Raw genomic sequence first — 20,682 nt, 5'->3', positions numbered from 1 at the left:
CCACTTTTCCAGCTACTGACTGAAGATGCATGTAGAGGAGAGCAGACAATTGTGGCTGCGGAGTGTGAAACTACAGAGTCACAGAATACTTCAGGGAACTGGTAGAAATGAAAGCAAAATCTCCAGGATCAAACTTTTGTCAAGTTTAACTCTTTTGGAAAATAGTTCAAGGGAGAACAGTGGGAAAGTTGATCATTTTCTATAGCAGCTACTTATAGGTTAGGTTCAGGACTAAGATGCAGTCGTAGAAGCAGAGTAGCATTAAGAAAATGAATGAGGTCACAGCAGTATAACTAAGAACAAGACCAAATCTTGTGTCTGTGGTGACTTGTGTTCCAGTTTTAGGTGTTTGTTCTTAAGCTAGTATATGTTGAAGTATTTTTCCCTCATTATTTGTTTGAATAAGATATGCTCTGATCTGTAGGGAGCTATTTAGCTGTAGCCAGATGTGACTTGGATTTCTTTTGATTAAGCCCCCTACTCAGACCAATTTACTTCTCAAAAGCAGGAAAGACTTGGCCCACAAATCTGGTTCTCTGTGTCTTTGTGATACAAGTCCCTTAGAACAGAGTACTGTTTGCTTGCTAACATTTTTTGGTATGAGGACAGCGGTACTGACAGCTATTACAGAGGAGATGGAACGTAGCACAGCTATCAAAAAAGCTAATTAAAAATGAAGGGGATGATGAGCTTGGAAAATGTAATGGCCCTGGGAAACAATTTGGTCCTAAAACCAAGGGCATGTTCTGAAAGATTTTCTGAAAAGCACTGATAACGTTGTTTCTTCTATATAGATCTCTATAGAGATCTTTGTTTTTGTCATAAAGCTGCTGGTTGCTGTGTAATGTTGCTGGCTTTTTTTGTTCATCTGGATGCTTCTCTTCAAAGTGATACTATTTCTTTCAATCCTATGGATTGCCTTTGTTATGTTCTCTAAGAACTCTTCCCTAGTGCTAAACCAGGGTTGAAACTGTCCATTATGAAACAAACACAATGTAGCTTCATAAATAGCATTATTGAAGTGGCACTTTGCCTGATTTCAAGCGCTCAATTTACTAAGGTATGACTACTCTCAAGAGTAATCAGAGCTGCATTTGATTCTAGACACTACAAAGAACAATTCAAGGACCAGGGTCTAGACTCAGCTGCATTAGGGTAATATTGAATACCACTACCGCTGTAGTCTGTCATTGCTACAGATTTTTATGGGGAAATTAGGATCCAAATGTGCTTCTCTGTATAACAACAAAAAAAAATTATTGTAGGCCCAATATATGGAAAATGTTTGTTAAGCTTTTACATTACCAGAAAAGTATGTAATAATACAGACATGAAAGTAAGATCCAGTAATTTCTTTTAAGGTACCCAAATTTTTGTCAATTTGCAGTTGTTTCTCTTTTTTTTTTTTTTTTTCCCCCCACCCCTCCCTCAATAAAACTATGACTTGTGGCTTCCTGTATTATTTGCGGGGGGGGGGAGGAGGAGAGGGGGAAAGAAAATTTAATTTGGTGTTTTATAGTAACAGTTACGGTAATTTAAGAAAATTATGCCAATCTTTGTGTTAAGATAATCTGAAAACATTACAGCAAAATGGAAAAAAAATATATGCTGCTCATGGCTGATTTATCAGCAGAGGAAGCATGAGCTTTAATTACTGATGGTGCATCAGGCTTGTTACACCAGCATTATTTTTTAAATGCAACATGACAAACTCTGTAGAGATTGAGAAACCTGGGGCTGAAGGTAAGAGCTCAGTATATCTCATGTTTCAGGGCATTCTTTACTAAGCCCCCTCCTTGTCTGGTGATCTGAAGCCCTTTTTGTAAGGGGAAGAACTTGACTGTCTGAAATAGATTATTTGTGTTTACTTGTTTGTTACTTCCCTAACACTGCTTGTGGTGTTTTACAAGTACCTTCCAGGCCTTGAGTTTTCTCTTGCATCCCATTTCCCCACAATAATGTGCTACTTTCTTGAAGAGCCTTCAGTCAAAGACATCAAGGATATTTTTCCAAAATCATTAAGGATTCTGTGGTGGGGTTCAAATTTTATTTTTCATTTTTCATTGTCCTTTGAGAGCCTTGGATCTGTTGTTGTGATGATGCCATGGAAGCATACTTATAGTGTGCACCTTTGAGTGAGGTGCTCTGCCTACCATGTTGTGCCTGCTCCCCCTGCCTGCTGGAGCCTGACTTGCCTCTCCTCTCCTTCCAGCTTCAGTGTGGGCAGGAAGATGTGGTTGGCTGAAGCTGAATTGATGATGTATGTCACTTCTTTGCCCCCATGGATTAACTGCTATAATGATCCTAGCAGGTAAAGCATAAGTGCTGGGGCTGGCTGAATGGGAAATGTGCCTGTTGGATAGCTCTGTGGCTTGGAATGCTGAGGTGGTGTGTAGGGCTGTGCCCTCAAGGAACTTTGCTGGGAAAGCCCAGGAAACACAAAGGCCTCATGGCTACAGAAATTAGTGAATCATATGAAATACTCAATTCAGAAGTGCTTTTAGCCCAGGCAAATTCCCCTAGGGGCACGGGAACAGTTCACAGATGCCATGCAGCATCTGAAGGTACCTCAGCCTCATTGTGTGGAGGGGTATGATAGAGGTGGTTACATGGGTGCGAGAGCAGAAAGAAATTCTGAGGCCAGAAATCTAGGTAAGGGCTCTGGGAACATCGCCAGGAAGAGAAGAGTTTCTGGTCTTCAACATTACTTACTAGAGTAAGGAGGGGTAAGGAATAACTGTCTCTCTGTGTTCATCTCTGTCTGAGCTGATCAAAATGTCTTGTCCTGGAGGGTTTAATCCAGCTACAGGCTTCAGCTTTGAACCCATGTCTTTGCATCACTGGAGAGAAGGATTAACTTTGTCTATCCTGTTCTGCAGACTGAGTGCAGAAACCCCAGCAGAAGGCTGGCACACAGTGGCCCACACTCCCTTGAGAGAGCAGGCTTTTATGTGAGAGAAGCATGTGTCCACAAGAGCCTTTCACACTGATACAGAGAGCAGCAGGGAAGGAGGAATGGGATCAGCCAATCAAAAAGTTAAATCTTAAAACATCCATAACAGGAGAGTGGGAGTGAACACTGTTTAATCTGAGTTTTAATGCTCTCTCAGGAGAGATGAGTGGAGGAGTGAGGAGAGTACATCATGACACATCCTGTAACATTACAGATAAATGTATTCTTCCTTTTTTTTTTTTTTTTTTTTTTTTTTAAATGCTGCTATTGCTCAGGAGTGTTACTTATTAACTTGCACTCAGTTGTAGCCAAGTGCATTACAAACATAGCAAAACATGTAAACTACTTTGGATGTGAGCAGTCTTTGCATAGTGGGGTTACAGACCCCTTCTTTTACATTCTGATAAGCTGGCTTTCCTGCAAGTCACTGTTCTCATTAAAAAGAGAATCAGATGCCTGCTTCAATTTTTTTTGCAGGTGGTACCTGACTTGCCCTGTCTTCTCCAAATACCTGCACTGTGTACGTATTAAAGGAAGTTAGTGACTTTTTCTCATATTGAGTTATTCAATGGGCTTATCTGATCTTTCTGTGTGTTTACAGCAAATAAGTGAGCAAAGAATTCTCTGAAAGTCAGAGATTTTTGTGACTTGTTACAGATCCAGAACTTGCACAGTTTTTCAGAAAGGTGGAGGTTTTGGTGTGGAAAACATTAGTATGCTCATTTACTTTTTTTTTTTTCCTGTTTTTCCTATCATACTTTGTTCCTACAGTTAGATACAGTAGATGTGTCGATGTTTTTTTGAACTGAGATCAGCCCAGTCTGCACTTGTGCAAGCAAAGGTGCAGGAGGTCTGTTCATGCATTGAGTCAGGTGGAAGCCATTCATTTGTGCTACCTGATGCCTTGTCTGTCTTTTTAGAACTGATGCGGTGCTGCACTGACTGCAGCCCCCAGGCTTCTGCTTACTTTAGAGTGTAGACAGTACATTGTGAGAGTGTGGAAAGTACTTGTGTACAGCCAAGTATAAGTGACACAGATCTGAAAGGACCTGGAAGGCACAAGACAACATCCTGTCTCAGCTGGGATAACATTGCTTTGATTCACTTTCCAGCTTTGTGCTTGAAGGAATGGTGGTAAAATCTTGGGCAAGGAGCTGTACTTTTGTTTCTGGTTGTACGTAAAGGCCTTTTCAAACGAGCCTTGCATTTTAAAATAACAATCTCTGTAACCAAACATTGATATGTGCACTGTCTTAGGTCACTCAGGCCCTGTCCTATCAATCTCCCTGTACACTGCTACAGTCTGCCCTGCACCTGCAGCTCTGCAGCTTCTCCTCTTGCTCTTGTGCTGTACAAACCTCACTACTGGGGGCTGACTTTTGCATGGCAAGTGATCACAGACTGTCTGCCACCTCTCATCTACTGTCTTCATGGCTGTAGCTTTTGCCTTATAGAAAGTGATCTTATGATACACAGGTGTGAAGATTTAAAAAATTAGGTTGTGTAATACCTGCCATGATTAACGTGTGCTCTATTCAGTGAAAGCAGCATTGTAAGCAGCAATGAAATATTGGGAGTTTAAACAGGTCCTAATGAAGAGCGAGTAGTTACTATGGGAGGCTGATCAACCTGCTTGCTTGTGCTCACAGAGATGTGGATGGTAGGATACCTTCTTTTCCAAACTCAACATTTGAGAGAGAACTTAGTTTTACTTTTCTGTTGTCCTTTTGTTTTAGTTTTTTCAATCTTAAAATAACACTAACCTTTAGAGTCAATATATGCCATTAGTGGTGGACCCTGTGAATCCTATGTGAACCTCTCAACCACATTTCTGCAATGCTGTAGGAGCTGTTATCAGATAGTCTTCAGTTTTGCTAGAAATGCTGTAAAGTAATATCAGAGAACTCATTGGTAAAGGCTTGTCTGGTGTGAACTGTAGCACCATGCAGCCTCTTATAGAATGAGGAGAAACCTGTAAATTTTACTAATAAGTGGAAAAGGAATATCTGTAACTTAAATTCATTTACAGGTAGTATGTTTGGCCAGTGCACGTTTGGGAGCAATAAGCTTTCAGCTTTCATGTAACTATGCACAGCAGGTCACCCTGTAGGTCTGTCACACCCTGTAGGATTTAGATGAGAAAGAAGGTTTTTGTCAGTAATCCAAATGATGCTTCATGCACCTAATTTTTAGAAAGTCTATCTACAATGAAGGCTGGGCTTCCTTAAAAACAAACAAACAATAAGCCCTGCAGACAACTCATCTTCAGTTTAGATAGCAGAAGAGTGCTAGCAGAAAATGCTCAGTGCTGCTAAGCAGATGGGTGGCAGATAGTTGGGCTAGTTTAGCCCTTCTGAAAGTGTCTATTTAAACCATCATCCTGTACATTAAAAAGGACAGTGTCTAACCAGTTAATGGCAAGATAGCTAAATACCCTATGTTGTATATGTGCTATATCAAAATTTGGGTGTTGTTGAAATGTATGTACCTATTGTTAACCTTTCTGCTACACTTGAAGTTACCCAGAATGCTTCTATAGGTCCTTTAAACAATTTATAGTCTGATTAACTTGGTCTCATAAATGACTGCCCAAAATTGTGTGTCCGCAGCACCTCCTCTAACTTTATTAGGTGTTTGTGTGTCAATGAATACTATCTATTTTTTTTGCATAAGCTAACAAATATATGGTCTGATTTTTCTTGGGGGGGTGGTTGTCTGTGGAACTACGAGTTAGACTCAGTGATCCTTATGGGTACCTGCCAATTCAGGGTGTTTTATGATTCAATAATATGCAGCCTTGGCACCTTGCAACAACTGCCTACAGCTGACAGTGCTGAGCCCTTGTAGAAAGACCCCTGGGCTTTTATGAAAGCCTAGTTTTGCATCTGTTGGGTTTTGGAGGAGCTGGGAGTAAGCTTCTACTGTGCAGATTTGCATTCCTTGTTGAATTCATTAAGAATTGGTTAACACATTCTGTTATTTTGCTGTCTATTATAAGTGTAAATACATGTGGGGAACAAAAAATTATTATTCATCTGCTAACACACTGTTACAAATTCTTGCATTATACAGTATTCACATTTTGACTGAAGCGTGTACCTTTCTCAATGCAAATAATAGTTCAGTGGAATAATTGTTTAGACAAATTTTTTCCCTGTCAGCAGAGCAGTTTTCACTAGGGCAGAGGTTCTATACCTTTCCACTTTGTTTACTTCAGAGAAGTTGAAGAAATAATCACTCAGAAGTAGAATGCACCTGAGAGCATTAAAAAATAAAAATAAGAAAATCTACTCCTCGGCTTTATTTTCTGGTGAAGTTGAGTAGAAGTCTGCTCAGATCACCCTTCCAGCTGTAACAGGCTGGGAGGTCACTCGAAGGACCAAATGTTCTCTTCACTGTGGTCTGCCTTAACCCAATTTATTTTATGTAACTTTGTTACTTAAAATCATAGGATCACCAAGGTTGGAAAAGACCTCAAAGATCATATGGTCCAACCACCCACCTACCACTGATATTTTGCTGCTAAACCGTGCCCCTTAGTGTAATATCTAAATGTTTCTTCAGTACAACTTAATTCTTTTCTACCTGTAAAAAAATGTGGGGTATTGTGTAGGTTTGAGATGCAAATGCTTGTATCAGGAAAATGCAGGCAAGCAAATAGTTTAGCTGTTTTCAAGCACAAGTCATCAATGACATCATGAATAAGGATGAGCCTTATTATCAATTACTTCATTGTTTTCCACTGTGAAGCTCCACTTATGCAAACAGTGGTTCCATTCCGTAAATAGAGATGGTAAAACACTCTATGATCGTCTGGCTGAAAGAATAAACGAGTGCGTGAAACTGTAGTTATTATTAATAATACCCTTCTTGTTATAAATAGTCTGTAGTTTTGCTAAAACAGAGCTTTCACTTGTTGGAAACAGTAACATACAATATGTACTTTCAAGACTTCAGTTGTAATCTCTCAAGACATTTAATTTAATTCTGTCAGTTCTTATTATGCTGATAGACAACTTAAACATAAACCATCACATATTGCTTATATGGCTTGCATTACTTCTCACTTTCCATTGCACTGTTGAACAGTTTGTTTGAATAAAGCTGGTGTAATGTCTATTTAAAGGAGTGGAGAGAAGGTGGGTAACTTGGTTACTTACCAGCAAACTTAGTTCTGCTTTGCATTTGGACATTTCTCTCAGGTGCTCTGCAAGCGTTGGTCAGTGTCAATAACTATTTTAAACACATTAATAGTAGAGAGAGGTTAATAATGACCATTTTCTAAATTAACTTCTGTTGTCTGGGTACTGAAATTTTGCTGTAAGTGACTGAAAAATGACCTCTTCGAGGAAATCTCATAGAGTTATATGCTCATGCCTATAACTTCTACGTTTCTGGGTCTTGAACTAATCTAAGTACTATCTGAAAGTTTTCTTAGGCTATTTTACTGGGAATACTTATAAAAATTCAATTCCTATGTTCTTTGTTGTAGTCTTTATTTCTGAAGCAGGGAGGGGGAGAGACTTCATCTTAGTTTTCAGGCAGCAAAATGTGGAAAAAAAAAACCCAAAGAACAATAGTTTGGATTGAGAGAGTTACACAAAGATAAAATAATCTGATGCTATGATGGGTTTCAAAGTTGACATGACCGACGGGCACTTACAGAAGGTGGTGTAGCTGCTGGAGTGCAGTGCAGCTTCAGGCTTTCATTGATCTCGCACATAATAGTAAATTCATGTGGTATCATTTCGAACAGGGGAAAGAAAAAGCAAGTGAAGGAAGCCTAAAAAACAATGAAAACAGAAGCAAAACTGTTTCTGATGGACATGGAACAAATTGGTGACTTCATTTATGATCAGCCTTGGAAATGAGAGGGTCTAACCCCACGGCCTCCCTTGCTTGTTATTGTGATTGATTTCAAGTGTAAAACATAAATTTTCTTTGCTACTGCCTTTACATATAATTTTAATGTGTCATGTGAAAATGTTTATCTAATAGGATATCATTCTTCATGCAGTAAATCTGCATCTCTTTGAGGGATACCACCATGGCATATTCTTGGTTTTACTCTCACATTCACAGCATTCACAATTTTTTTTTCTTGAAGTGGTCACAACTAGTTTGGAAGAACATCTTCCGTGAATTTTAAAGCAGGCTTTGTCTGACTTCGACCATCATTTTAGTCTATTACAGTTATCATTACTATTAGCATATAACAGGCTTAAAACAAATTGTTTCAACTTAGCAGTTTCAGAGAACAGTGACAAACGTTGAGACTAGTTTGTCCTGACTTGTTTTCACTGCTTTGGGAGTGGGAAGAAAATGGAGAGAGAAGGAAAAGAAAAGATACGCACAATCTAAAGTTATATTCTTTCTGGGGAAGAAGCCTGAGGAGTGCTGCAAACTGGGTGTTTCTTATACACTAAGGATTAGTAGGCATACACACTGCTTTGTGCAGTAGACAAGTACTCCAGTGAAGTAAAGATGAATTACAGATGTTGGCAGATAGAGTGTAGCTACATGAGTATCTTACTGCATAACATGCTCTTTCTGTATCTGAATCCTTGTGATGTCTTGTGTGCAGATCTGCTCAGCATGCAGCTGAGTACTGGGGGGCTTGTGAAATTGTCTTGCTTATGCTGGTCGCTGGTGCTCCAACATTATGAAGGCTCTTGAACTGTTGTCATTTACACACTTCCCTAGTGGAGACATGACTGTACTGATGTAATAATTAATGTAGCTGATAATCATAAATTCATATTAATAATTTCCTTAGAGGTACTTCAGGTTGTCCAAGGGCAGATTGGATGGGGCCCTGAGCAGCCTTATCTGATGCATAGCAACCCTGCTCATGGCAGTGGGATTGTAACTAGATGATCACTGAGGGCTCCTCCAATCTAAACTGTTCTCTGATTTGAAGGTTTCAGGAACCTGGGCTAACTAATCCAGCTGTAAGATAGTAAGCAGAGTTATTTATTAAAATAGTCAAGATAGATTTAAAAGCTTTTTAGTTCAACTTGAAAATATGTGAAATAACTCCTATGGTTGCAATCATAGTGTGAAATAGTACTTAACAAGGCATCTTGTTTTAAAATCAGTAGGCTGTTGTCTGGAGGAAAAAAAAGGAACAAGAATATAATGAGGAAAAAAATAAATGCAAACCATCTTAGCAATGAATCTGGCTTTAGGCAGTTTGGCACTAATTTGTATCCTTGAAAGCAGCTGCATTGCAGAGGAGCTGCTCTCTGACAGGCGGGTGGCTTTACAAACCTGCTCAAGGCTGTGCAGCAGCAATGCCAAATGGGATGCCTCTGCCTGGGGACAGGTGCTGAATCATATCTCACTTGGTCAAGTGGGAGCCATCTGCTTCTGTATCAGCGCTGTTCTTTGTGGTGATGCTGGCCTCTCCTTTGCAATGGAGAGGCTGCAGGATAACTGATTCTGCAGCTGAGAGGGATTGGTGACTAGGCAGGCTTTGTATTTGAAGTAGCCTAATCTTTAATTTTGAATTATTTTTTTTGTTAGCATGTGAAACTGTGACTCCTTTCACTAGCTGAAATGAACTTATGATACTGGAACTATAGGCATATCGTCTAAACTTTCTGTGGACCAGCATGGTTTTAACCAGCATTCCTGGGGGATGTATAAACTTATGAATATGAGCAGTGCGCAGTAAAATAAGAGAAACAGTTAAACACAATAAAAGGGTGATAAAGTCATGTCTATAACAAATGGGAGATATTCAATTTGCCTAGTAGTCCAGGTTGTTCCTACAGTCTCTGGAAGAGCGAAGCAGCCCATGTTCAGTTTGGTTCCTGGTGTCGATGGCAAAACATAGACCTCGTGTGGTTTTGGACTTAGTGGTACTACCTAGACCCACAAATGTAGTTTTGCCTTTCCTGGAGGTCTTAACATGTCTTGTGGTCAGATTGATGATGCAAGTTTTAAACTGCTGCTACAATTCTTTGGAAAGGGCCTTTTTGGAAAGGTGTCTGACTGTGGGCTAAAATAAATGGTGGGTCCCAGGTTCCCCAGAACAGCTTGTTTTTTTTTGGTTTTTTTTTTTTTTTTTTTTTTTTTTTTTTTTTTTTTTTTTTTTTTGGACAGAGCAAGATGGCAGTGCACAGAGCTGCAAATACTTTTTTTTTTTTTTTTTTTTTTTTTTTTTAAGTTCTACTGACTTTATTCAAAATGCAAATGCCCACAGTGGCCCTGTTTTAGCCTCTTATCCGCAGTTTCTCTGTGGTTATTTGTTGACACTGTTTTCCTGTAGATCAGCAATTCTTCCACCGAGAAAATGGCACACAAATAATACTGACAGAATTAAGAGAATAGACAAAAGAAAAATATGGATGTAAACTTATCTGCGTCCAAAATTATCTATTATCATAGAACATGCTGATTAATTAAGATATTCTGGTTTGCCTGCTATACAATTACTTGATGAAAATACGGCAAGACAGACTCAAACTGAACAATAAATGGAAGAAAATGTTCTGCTGTGGGAAAACGTATGCTTAGCTTCAAGCATGTTTAAGCATTCTCACTGGATGTTTTAGAACTTGCATATCCATTTAAATGCTTTATTAAATCATGGCCTAAAGCTCTTTAGCTACCTGGAGATGAGTAAAACTATAACAAGTAAAAATAAAGCATAAATTTCATAAGATGAAAAATAAGAAAAAAAATCCCTGAACCCAGCGATATAATTTTGATGCAGGATATTTTCCTAGGTATTAATGCAAGGCCACTGGCTCTACTCATCTGGACATTAATCCAGAAGGAATTACACAGGCTTCAGTTGAAAAGTAAACTTCTGCTTCTTGATGGCGTTTGGAGTTATTAGAGACCTCAGTTTTCTTTTTCTAAAATATGATGTTCTGCTCTAGGAGATGAGTTTGGATTCTCAGCTGGTTCAGACCAGTCTAAATCATGTGTTCTGCCAGCCTGAATTTCCCTTAATAAATTCCAAGTGTACAAGGACAGGTATCTATCTTGGGTGGCTAATAATTCTTCGTCTTTAAAAGATGCTATTCTTATTTATTGCAAAAACAGTTTACTAGATTTTTTTATATATAAATAAAATTTGACTTTGAAACGCTATTCTTTGTGACACCAGTGAAAGGACAAGCAAGTTCTTGTGAGTTAACACATTACTCAATACTGAAAATGTTTTGTTGTTTTTTTTTTTTTTGTTGTTGTTCCTTTTTTTTATTATAGAAAAAAAAATTTAGTCTGCTATCAAATAGTCACCTTCCATAAATACTTCTTCTTATGAAACACTCAATAGCATGAAAATTCTGGCTAAAATCAGCACATACACAAAAAAAATTAGATTGTTGTCAACCAAAGGAGAGTGGCTACCAGAAATATTTAAAGCAGATAATGATTGAGATATCATCTTACAGTCTTGGCAGCTAGGTAACTTTTACAGTGAACAGAGAAAGCCAAGAGGCTAAATCCTCCAAAAAGGAGGGTGTTCAAAAACCTACCCAGGCTCATGACCCAAAAGCAGTCTCTTCAGAGTACTTCTGAGTGAAATAGTCTATTATTGATTCAGCAGGCTTTCTCACTTTCCTTGTCTTTAATTTCCTCTCTGTTGCCATTCGATTCAGTCATGTGAGGCTTTTCAGGAAATCTCAGTGAGGAAGTATCTGATCTTTTGCTTGGAATTTCTGTTTTTCCCAACCATAATACCTTGCTGAAGTGTAAAGAAGTTTGAGAACACAAGAGTAATTGAAGGGTGAAGAGCTTTAAGGAGTATTGTTTAGACATTTTATGTAGATAACGTTCTATTTTTTACTGTACAGATTATTTTTATTCGTATATAAAACCAATAATTTTATGAAATTTAGAGTCTGCTAAATAGGCAAGATGGAATTTCAATGAAACCACAGAATTCCAGGCAACGGAGAAGAATGATTGCCATTCCAACCAAATTCTGTGCAGTTGTTGTTAGGACTACAGCCTTGTGCATGGTTTAGGAAGAGGAAGAGGAGCACCCGTAATGTAGTTTGCAAGAATACTGTTATCCTACCAAGACTGCATAGTGAGTTTGCCTTATGCTTATGGGTAGATTTTCAGCCAAGACAGATTAGTCTTGCTGCTTTCAAAAGAAATAGTTTGTGCCAGTTTATATTAGCTGAGTATTCCAAGTCTATTTTCATGAAGAATAACTAAATTTGGTTGCTGCTATAACATGCCTAGTGCAGACTCAGGTGTTCTCCAAACTCATCAGAAACTATTAGGCTGTCCATTAATTAATCAGTTCCTAGTGTGCTTTTTTCTTTGTGAGAACAAACCTATTTCAGGAATTTATTCATTGAGACTAGAGCCTCAGTAACTGATAGGCTTTTTCAAGAATCTGCCATACATATTTTACAAAGTTCTATTTTTTTATAATAGAGAAAATGAAGCAAATCAAATGTTGACTTCATGTGTTTTTAACGACATGATCATAGAAGTACAGAAAGACTTGTTTTCAAAAAGATCTTGCAGATCATCCAGTTCCAACTCTCTGCCATTGACAGTGCTGTAACCCACCAGATCAGACTGCCCAGGAACCCAGACAGCCTTGCCCTAAATGCCCCCGGAGATGGAGAATTCACTGCTTATCTCTGGGAGGCCTGTTCTAGTGCCTCCCTACCTTCAGAATGAAGAGCTTCATCTTTGTATCAATCTTGATCTCCTTTTCTTTTTTTTTTTTTTTTTTTTGTTTGTTTAAAATCTATATTTTTTTTTGAGGGACTGAATTACAAGGTAGCATGGATAGGGATACACAAAGGAAAAGTGAATTAGTAAGCTTAGGTGCACTGTAAGAGTTTGCGATAGAGAGTTGATGAAGAAATGCAGTTAAGTTTGTGCTTTTTTTTCTGGCTATGGTCAGATATGCGAATTCAAGTAGTTAATATGTATTTTATATTTACCTCTCATAACACAAGGCAGTATTTCATTTGGCTGTAATTTTCTTCATTTTCAGCTACTTCCTGTTTCCATTGGCAGACTTCTAATACAGGTTTCTGGAGCAGATACATGTAGCCCTTTAAATTTAAAATTTCTTCTTTTTTTGCCCTACAAAATGAAGATATTGGAAGACTTACATTAAAATAGGCTGGCCACACTCAAGCTTCCATCTATAGCAGAACGTCTTTGCCCAGTGCAGGTAACTCTGAGCAGCTGAAGACAAGGCACAAATGCATTAGAAGACCTAGCTTTGCAGCAACCCAGTCTGGGGCTTTTGCAAATGTTCAGTCCCATTCTCTCCTTACCTCAGACCACTTAATGGCACGAATTTCTATAGGACTAGTCTTCACAAAGTGTGTGAAACAGGCTGCGAGATATTAATACATCTGTCTATTTCTTAATGGTTGAATGCTAAGCAGGCACATGGGACAGAGTAGGAATCTCTATTTCTGGCCAACAATAATACTGTGTCCCTAAGGCTGTGAATTTCTGACCCGGAGAGTTCCAAAATTGCCATGTTGTGTAAATGCTATGACTCCAAGGTAATAGACTTGTTAATGATTTTCATTCTTCTTATTTAAGTACAATTGTCTATACTGGGTTATATTCCACAGGATTATAAATTCGTTTCAATTTCTTAAATGTAGCTGGCCCTATCTGTGGGACTCTAACATGCTTAATGGTATGGTCCAAGGTCTAAGGATTTTAAAATGCAAGATAAATAATGGTTCAGTCCTTAGAGATGAAAGGCTGAGTAGATTTACTATGGCTGATCCTCCTTAGATTCTTTTATCATTCAGTAAGTTCCTTAGAACTCAGTGTTTGCAGGCTGTATAGGAAATTCTTCAGAGCAATTTCCTGAACGTACTACAGCAGACGATTATATATATTCATTTATTTTTGGTGATTTGCTACTGGATGCTTATTGATCTCTGATGAAAAAGTATTATGGAAAGAAATTTATGATCCCATAAACTTGATGGTGATAGTGATAAACAACATTTGCATGCAGGTATTGCTACCACTTCCATTCTCAGAAAAAGATTATATTGCTTCACTCCAGAAGATTGGAAGTGAGAATTAAAGTGCTTCTCCTTTTAGTTTCTTGATCAGTGTTTCTCTACGTGTGTGCATGCATGGAATATACTCACCTTATGAGATACTGGACGTGTTTAGCTCTTGCTTTCACATTTAGTAAATATAATGTATATCTCGGCACACTGGGTTTGGCAGTTCAGATTCATGCTATGGAAATAATTTCCATACAGATAGTGACCCCATGTTTCAGATTTTTCATGTCTGGTGTGGTGGGACAATATTGCCGCTGCATTCTTTCTTGGTTTTGTAAAGGCAGACTGCTAGTTCATATGTATATAGTTCATTGTGGTATTGGAGGTATTATAAATTGAGTTTTGATTGAGGCTGTTACCACAGAGTATTTGGGTCAGTACTCCTGACAAACAGGGATTAGCTGTTTGATGTGTATGTCTATGTTCATAGTACTGACTGTCCCCCACAGAAATGGAGAGCAAGCGATTGTAAGGCCTTTGTGCAGCAATGTCCAACATGAGAGCTCAGGCAGAGAAAACACGGAATCAGCAGGGGCTATAATTTTGTTGAGTTTCACTGTTTAAAGTAGAAGCCCTGTAGAAATTGGTGACATAGAATAACTTTGTGATCTATCCTCAGGATGTTAATCATCCTCACAGTACATTAAACAGTCAATTTTATCTGTGCATCAATCTTTCACAAAACGATGGGAAAAACAACATCGTGGTAAGAGAGGCCAGCATAATAATTAATATGCAGTACTAAATCTCTTGTAAGTGGAGAGTAAGAGAAAGAAAGCTCAGTCATTACATCGAATTTAATTTGCTGAGGGAAACAGCCTTCACACCTGAGCCACAATCACAGCTTGGTTTTCTCTCAATTAAATCCATGCTTGTCTAAAGCAATGAGGCTTTGGAGGACAAGATCAGGGCACTTGCTAATGAAATTCCCTGCAGTACAAGGGCATTATGCAGAAACCATTACAAAGCAGGAACCACATAATCTGTATTTAAAATTCTTTCTAAAGCAATGAATATAACATCTTGGTGAACATTAGATGTAGACAGTGTTATTAATAATAAGAGTGGTTTTCTCAAAGTGAAACTTCTGAAAGTGTTCAAGTATGCTTGCAGCATATTTAAGGAGTGAAAAATAAGGACTATTTATATTTAAAAACTTAAAATTATTTTCAAAATATGGCATTAGAATATAGTTTTTCTATATGATTGCCACTTCAGAATGTATATCACAAGGTACATTTGTACACCTTCCTTTATAAAATCTAACATGATAGAGAAGCTCCTATCTAGATCCATTTTGAATTATTTTTTTTATAAGATGGTTTTGGCCAAATGAAGCTATAGTAATGTGAACTACTGCAGTGTTCCTCTTCTAATTACTTTTTTTTGCCAGCCTATTAGAATTTCTGGCACTATTACATAATCCCCACATAATTTCAAGTTAATGCTTCCAGAAAGTTGCTACTATTTCTGATTACTTTTACTAAAAACCACGTCTTGGGAAGTTGATGAGTAACTGAGCAATTCTTTAGTGTACCTATGCAATCACAGAATGCTCTTAAATTTTCTACTTCATCAAGGTTTTTCATATGTGGATATTTAAATGTAAGTATCCTGATAAAACATTTTTTCCCAACCAAAACATAGGAACTGACACCCACTCCACTTCTTCCTTCAAATTGTGTAAATTGAGTGTTTTAAGTCATTCCAAATGAACCCATTTCTCATATGCTGTAGCACAGTAAAGATACATAGAAAAGACCATGTTAAAAACACTTTAAAAAAAAAAAAAAAAAAAAAAAAAAAAAGACTAGCCTTAAGTTTATTAATTAATAGGAGGGCTTTCATTTTGCATCAGAACTCTTTCTGAGCTTTTTTATTTTTTTTAAGCTGAAGTCATACATCTTGAAATTTGACTAAAGGGGAGAAATGTAGCACTTCAAATTCACAACTCTGGGAATCCCAGCCCGATTCTCACAGATTGACTCCAAGTTGTTTGTTTCAGTTGAATTATACAGCAGTTAAATAACTAGAAATAATCAGAAATGGGACACTCATTTTGAGAATATTTCCATGGGAACTACTGAACTAAATATTTTAGAGGAGAAAAAAGGGTGCAAGAAATTAAACATTTTCTCTTTCCTCCCCTGCTATCACTAGGTTTCTCTCAATTCTGTCTGGTTTCATGCAGGAGGTCTAAATTACCTGTTTTCCTTGGTAACTTTCTCTGGATACTTTGTCTATTTCTATTATAGTCTAATTTGATCCAACTCAAATGGATCAAAGTATGTAGATATGTCATGTGATATTCATGTCACGGAAACCTTCCTATCTGAGCCTAGTCGTCATGTTCCTGTCTATAAACTTAAAATTTCAAAATAATGAACTGGGTTTGAAAAAGGAAACAAAACCCTCAAGAGAGGATTATAAACAAACACCATATATTGATAACAGCATAAGATTACATCTTTGAAACATGCTGGCGTAGTTTTCTTGTGAATAATGCTTAATTATTCTTTTCAGAAATTTGATATTTAAGATCTTGCCAACCAGTAATTTACATTGTTTGATTTCTTTTTCTGTTTACCTCTTTTTAAGCACTTTCTAGTTCGCATAGTTTTTTGTATTTTTTTAACATTGGTCTCTACTATATCTCTGCTCATCAAGAAATGCCCTGCCTGTCACCTCTTCTTTTTGATACTTTGCTTTTGTATAAAGCCCAAAGTAGCAATGTATATTGTATTCCATCAAAGACGCAGGACCACTAATCTTTTGCTCAGTTTTCACCTATTTGATTTTCTTTTTGACACTACAGCTTTTCACATTTGTCACATCAGTTGTTTGTTTCTTTCAAGTGTAAGTTGTCCAATGTTTTCTTCCCTTTTTAAAGGCATTTCCATAACCCTGCTGTTGAAAAATTCACGCTGACTGATGGGAACACTGAATATTATCAACTCTTCAAGCTGTGAAATATGTATAGATAAGTCAGTCACAGAATATTTATATAGCATTTATATAGTTATATAGCCATGGTGTCTTTGGGACACCATGTTTATGGCTCTTTGGATCTCTTAGCAGCATTGGTAGTAATCAGACTCTGAAAACAAACTTGTGTGGAACTAAAAGCATTGTCAGGGGCCTTAGGAATTCTGAGATTGATGAATATGCCCATATATGACTATACAGATTTAAACATGTGAACGTGAGCAGAGTAAGAAATGAGAGGCAAATGGCAAAACCAGAGAGAATGTACTAAAGTCTCAAATGATATAGTGTAAATGAATTTAATGATTACGTTTGAAGTAGCTGATTTCCACTCCCAGTTATAAAATAATACCCAGAGTTACAGTACCTCAAAGAGGATGGAAAGCTAAAAAGGGAAGGCTTTGTGAAGGATTTTGCTGTTACGTATAAATTAAAAAAAAAAAAAAAAGGCAGGAATAATAGTGCTAATTAAAAACAAATAAAAATTCCTTAATCAGGCACTAAAAATTACCATGTAAGTAGAAGAACATAATGTAGTAACAATTTGATAAGGGGAAGCCAGTGTGTGACTGGAATTCTAACCAGAATCAGCAATCACAATGAATGAATTTAAAAATGCAGAGCAATAAATCAGTTTAGAGTATTTGAAGATGAGAATTTGATGTGAAAATCGAAAATCCTTGGCATACTTTCACTGTATTCAGTTTTTCCCATGTCTTGCATGAATGTTGTGAAAATACAAGTCATTATTCATAAATTAACCCGAATCACGATTGCTCCTTAGGAGAACTGAGTGAAGGAAATAGAGTTGCTTTGTACCCATTCTGATCTGTGTTTCATCAACAGCATCTTACTGTGATACTCACCCTGAATGAATATGGTAATAAAGGATTTGTAAGGAGTGGTACTATGGGTGCATGTATGAGAGAATCAAACTAGGTGATGCAACAGGAGCTTCAATGGGGTGTTGAAGATCTGAATGGGAGAGTAGCAAGTGCCTATATAACTGATTTATTCATGATTTTGAAGACTCTTCTAGATTTATTAAGAAAAGAGATTAGAGCTTAGTGGAAGTTGCTTAGTTAATAAAAAGAAAGCTGTAATTTTCTCCTGAAAATGTCAAGTAAGATTGACTTTTTTTTAACTAAGTAAATAAAGTATGATATATTTGGAAGTTTTATTATGTCGAAAGTTTAGATTTCTGGGATTAAGGGAAGGAAGAATGGGAATTATCAAGTTACTCTTAACAAAAATTTAGTTTTTAAAAAGTTAACCAAAAGATTACTCTCTTTATCCTCATGGATCTGCCAGGACAACCATCTTCCAACCTTTCTCTTTTGTGAAAGAAGTGTAAGAAGAGGACATGTCAAGCTGGTAATTAAGCCTGCTTCACACTGTGTGGTTCAAAATGCAAAGCTAAAGTAAACCAGGGAGAGAGGATCCCTCTGCTGCACCTATTGAGCTGCAGAGAATGAAATTCTTTTTGAGCCTTCTGTTATCTCAAAGGAAGGACACAGAAAAGCCTGAATGAAATCCTAATAATTGCAGATGCTCAGTGGTTTATAAACAAGCTCTTATAGCAGGACTTAGGAATGCTCAAAACAAATTTCAGTTCACTAAATCTTAAAGAAAAGGACGGGTGGAAAGCAGGCTCTGTGCTCACTGCAGTCTTTCAAACAACTGTTTTTTGACAGGAATGAAAAAGGATAAGTTTAATATGAATTCACTCAGCTGTGACTGCTTTTGTTACCTTATTAATATATCCAAATGAAATATTTAAAAATTAAATGCAGTAGCTAAGAGTATTACCCTTAAAAAAAAAAAAAAAAAAAAAAAAAAAAATCCTCTAAAGCAAACTACCCCTTCTTCAGAACAAATAGGCAAACAAAATCTCCTAAACTGCTACCAAAGTTTCCACACAGGAGAAATACTTACATCTACTCTCCCAAGGTTTGCAGAGTGCGAAGTCAAAGTGAGCAGGGTACGGAGATCTGATTTATGAAGAAATACTGAATTAAGACTTCTCTAATCAAAAACTGCTTCTGTCAGTGCATATTGTAGCAGAGAAGTTGCCTCTGAAACTAGCTGTAGAAAGTCAGCGTGCTTGTTGCACAAACTTGAGTAAGAAAAGGGTTATGTCTGAAGCTTGCATAATAAGCTTGTAAGCAGTGGTATAGGCAGGTAATAAATATAATATTTTTGATCACAAAAATGCTGTCTGTGATTACTATTGTTCAGAGCTTAACTACATGATGTCTGATTGTAACGGCTTTAGTTTTACACAAAGGTATGTTACGGGGAGATGTGCATAAGAACAGCTCAAGGCAAAGAGCAAGCTGTGAAGGGAGGGAAAGGAGCTGGAAGGTGCTTGGCAGCCACAGGATTCCTGTGTGCAGTGGGGGCCATTGCAGGCCGCCTCCCTTGTTTCCTGGCTTTTAAACAGAAATTTCAAATCCAAAACTTTTAAAAGTTTGCCCTCCATAAATTCCAAATGAGAGTAAACTGCTTGATTGTCATGTTAGGTACTGGATATGGTCGGATAAGTGTTAGATCTAGTTATTTGGCCCAAATCCAGTGAAATCTTACTTTATCCAGCTTTTTACTATACGCTTGCTAAATTAATCTTTGTGAAAGCCACCAACTGGAAGGAGCTATAGAAGCAGTACATGGGGGAGGTATGCTACAGCATATGCTCTGGTTCTGCCCTTGAATAGGACAGATCTGAAAACAAATTATATAATGTGTTGACAGAAAACTATAATCCCCAAGGTAAATTTGGTTTCAGAAAATATTCTCTGAGCATCACTTGACAGACCCGTGGAGAAAAAGGATATGGTAAGAATGTTATCTGACACATTGTTGGTGGATTTGAACCTATCCAATCTTTTTAAAACCCAGAAGGATTCATTATTTATAGTGGATACACAGCAGATAATACAATATTTGCTTAATTTTAGTGGAAAAATAGAGAGCTCTTCAACCTACAGGATTATATTCTAAAACATTCACTTTTGATCCTACATCTTGTGAAAAGGGTCCAATTCTTGTGAGAATCCTGCTGACAATTTGGTCATATTTAACTTTCAGCTGGAATGCTGCAAATCCGGAAGAACTATTTCAGTCAGTGCAGTCTTTGTGGACTAGCACAAAAATTACTGGTAGAACCTGACTCAGTCTTGTGTTATTGAGTGGTGTGTATTTTATAAATGACTGGTATCGTGGTTCCCTCATTGATGTAGGCTGGTGAGGTAATGGAAGCGGAGGAGAGTGTGCAGTGCTGGAACTTGGCCTGTGCTTCAGTGTGTTGCTTTCAGAGGCTCTTATGTGAGAACTTTAAAGAGAGTGCAGTTTCAACAAGAAAGGTTTAATGCTGTTATTTTGGTACTAGATAAATTTGGATTAAATGAAAAGCATATAGCCCTTCTTATGTTCAAAACCTGTTGTTAATAACTGAGTATTATAAACAACTGTATTTACAGTGAACAACGGTTAACTACTAAATGGATTTGCTTAAGACCATTATTACCAAGTCACTGATGTTACATCTCTGTCAGGACTGGTCTTGTGCACGCATTGTACATTTGACTGACATACAATTGCCACAGTGAATTTCATATTAAAAAGAGAACTTAGGTTACAGGCAGTTCTGAATATTTGCACTGTGGGAAGAGGAAACACCTCCTCCTGACTTAATATACTCTAAAGGGCTTA

Source organism: Tetrao urogallus, assembly GCF_951394365.1.
Source record: "Tetrao urogallus genome assembly, chromosome: 5".
NCBI lineage: Eukaryota > Metazoa > Chordata > Aves > Galliformes > Phasianidae > Tetrao > Tetrao urogallus.
This window is presented reverse-complemented; position numbering follows the sequence as displayed.